The sequence below is a fragment of the Neophocaena asiaeorientalis genome, unplaced genomic scaffold, assembly GCF_003031525.2.
Source record: "Neophocaena asiaeorientalis asiaeorientalis breed wild unplaced genomic scaffold, Neophocaena_asiaeorientalis_V1.1 scaffold150, whole genome shotgun sequence".
In the NCBI taxonomy this organism is placed as follows: Eukaryota; Metazoa; Chordata; class Mammalia; order Artiodactyla; family Phocoenidae; genus Neophocaena; species Neophocaena asiaeorientalis.
Window position 1 is genome coordinate 7,675,177 of NW_020176571.1, and position 2,968 is coordinate 7,678,144.

Sequence of the window (2,968 nt, forward strand, 5' to 3'; positions counted from 1 at the left end):
CCCCACGTGGAGGAGACAGAAGGTGAAGACATCTGGAAACACTGCACTGCACACACCATCACCATATTTTCACATGCTCAATTGATATTTTTTGCTGCTTTCTTGGCCCAGGGAGAAAGCATGTCAGGACAGAGCTGTTTTTTGGCTTCATAGAAAAATGAGGATGCTCTAGTCTCACAACACTGCTGCGAATTAACTCTCGTGGGATTTCCATAGAAGAATCGGGGGGTGGGCAAGTTGGGGCCAGAGATCGTGGACCACCAGTAACTTTCCGCTCTCCTTCTCTTTGGGCAGAGATTCTCTATTTGACATTTGCACAAGACATGTAGGGAAAGGGGATGGGGATGTTCTAGGATCACTGGTAGTGGACCATTCCTGGGGACCAAAAGAGACCCACTGTAATTGAAGCATTGTGACCCCTGACCTCTCCTATCTCCACATCTCCTCCCGCATCCCATTGTCATCTCACAAGCATCACAGTACCCACCCCAGTGGTGGCAGTAGACGTCAGACCCAGACACTTAGATGGAGCTCTCCTTCTGCTGGAAAATAGAGGCCAGGCGTGAGGGATGTCAGGATTGCCAAGAGAGTCTTGATAGCATTAAACTGGAACTGACAAAGTATTGAGCATCTCTGTTTAACCTGCCTCGCTTTCGGGTGCCCCTTTTCCCCACACCTACCTTGGACTTGAATGAGCCTCAGCCATTTCCAGTGATAGGCTAAAACCACTCGCCTGGCCTTTCCCAAACTTCACTCCATGAATGGGGACAAAGATGAGTTACGTATGGAAGGGGCGGGTATGAGGTAAGATGGATTGTCCACAGCCCCCGCTCATGCAGAATTCTTGCTCCCGGGCTGCTGCCCTTCACTCTCACACGCACGGAAATGCCCAGTGAGGGCCAGCTGCTTCCCTCCTTGGGTTTTCACTTACCGCAGCTGCTAGATAGAAACATTTGAGAGGGTGACTTTTAGTAGTTCCTGGGGATTCTATCTGATTCTGATCGTTTTCACTTTAGGGGTTATGATGTGGGTGGGAGTGGGAAGCGGGAATTGCACTCAGATGGGACATTTCAGTTCATCTCAGACATGACACTTCAGTTCATCTCCGCTAATGAAAAGGGTCCTTCCCGTGGTGGAAATCCGTGTGTCAGTTCTGTCAGCTGCAGGCTCTTGTATCATGAAGTTTCTGCTGTCAGGCCGAGGAAATAAAAGAATTGCATACCTTAAAAACCTGCCGTGAGTTCAGAAATGTTGCTTCTGTTTAGTAGGTCTTAGAATAGACGGCGTGTGGACTCCAAGCAGAAAACTTTGAGTTGGGGTGGCTGTCGGCTGGGTGCCCACGCGCGGCCAGACGTGTACCCTGCCCGTCACTGCCCAGGAGTCACCGTCCAAAGGTGAATGGAGGCGGGGCAGCGTGCCCAGGGTGTCGGTGCAACGTGGGTGATTTTCTCCTCCGCAGATGAATGCCTTGTCACCGCTTTACGTGTTCCTCAGAGCTGAAGGTGGAAGACTGCCTGCGTTAGAAGATTGGGGGCGGATGGGGGCGGTGCTTGTTAAGATGCAGATGTCTAGGCCTTGCGCAGATTTGGCTGACTCAGCCCCTCAGCGTAGGCAGCTGCATTTTTAACCGGCTCCTCGTGACTGCTGCACGCTGAGGTTGGAGAGGCGTTGCTCTGGTACCTGGTTTTGCTGTAAGTCCTAACCCAACCTGTTCTTTTCACATCTTGGTCAATAAGAGGCCACCATCTCCCAAGGCAACAAATGGCGCCTCCTTAAGGCTCCTGGGGTCAGAACAAGCTTGATGCCTTCCGAGCTTAGGAGAGTCTTCATTCAGGAAGCGATATGTAGGTAGGCGGTGGGGTGCCAGTTTAGAGACAATGAAAAACAGATTAGTACAAATTCCTTTCTGAAAGAACTTCTATGCATTTCTAATCTTTAATCTCTTGCAGGGCTATATCCCCAAGTGCTGTCTACCTCTGTAGAGTTTTATGGAAATGTAAGAGTCAGCAGAAAAGACGTAGATGGTCATAAGGGGTCCATGACAGGATTCTACCCACCACCAAGCCCAAATCATGCCCAGTGTACTGACTGAGAGTTAAGTTAGGACTGAGAGGAAGGGTAGAAGAAGCCCAAGCCCAGCAAAGACCACATGCAGGAAATACAGAAAATTCTAAGGAATTTTCATGTTGACGTCAAGGCATGGAATGGAATGGAATGGACACCTGTCACTACTGGCAGGTATTGGGGTGTTTCTGATAAAGCCAAATGGAAGCTATTACTGGAATTAAGATAATGAACTTGAAACTAAAGACTTGCCCACACTACTAGGAATGAGATTGGATGAACGTTTAAAAGAAAAACACATGGCAGATCCCCCGTCCTCCATACGCATTGAAGCAGTGGTGCGGGAGACTGTAGGCCATTGCTAAACCAGAGAAGGGCCTTGAATTTAGAGGCTGTGCCTCCCCCAGCAGGCCTTTGCTTAGTTTGGTCCTACTTATCTCTAGATTTTCCTGGTAGAAAAAGTTTATCCTTGGATGGGACATTACAAACCATATTAGACCAGCCCTCTGACCTAGGTACCTGCATAAAGTTTCAACAGCTAAGGTCGGAGACAAAGGCAGGCTGGATATTTCATTGTTCTCAGTTGGATATGATGCTCTTTCCTGCACATCAGTATCTCAGCATCATTTCCCTGTTCCCTGCTGGTCAAGCTTTAAAGCTTCTTAGCACCCTCAGTCCATTGTGAGTCATCTTGAACTAAAAGCAGGTTAGGAAATGTCCTTTCGTTAACTGGGTCGCACGTAAGATTGACTGACACCCTGATGCGTATTCCCGGGACCAGTCTTGAATGATGGGTCGGTCGCATAAGCCCATTCTTCCCTTGGAGGCCAGGATGACGTCAGCGGAAGAGTTGAGTGAGTCCTTAACTTCTACTATATATTTTGGTAGAAAGATCGCAGATATA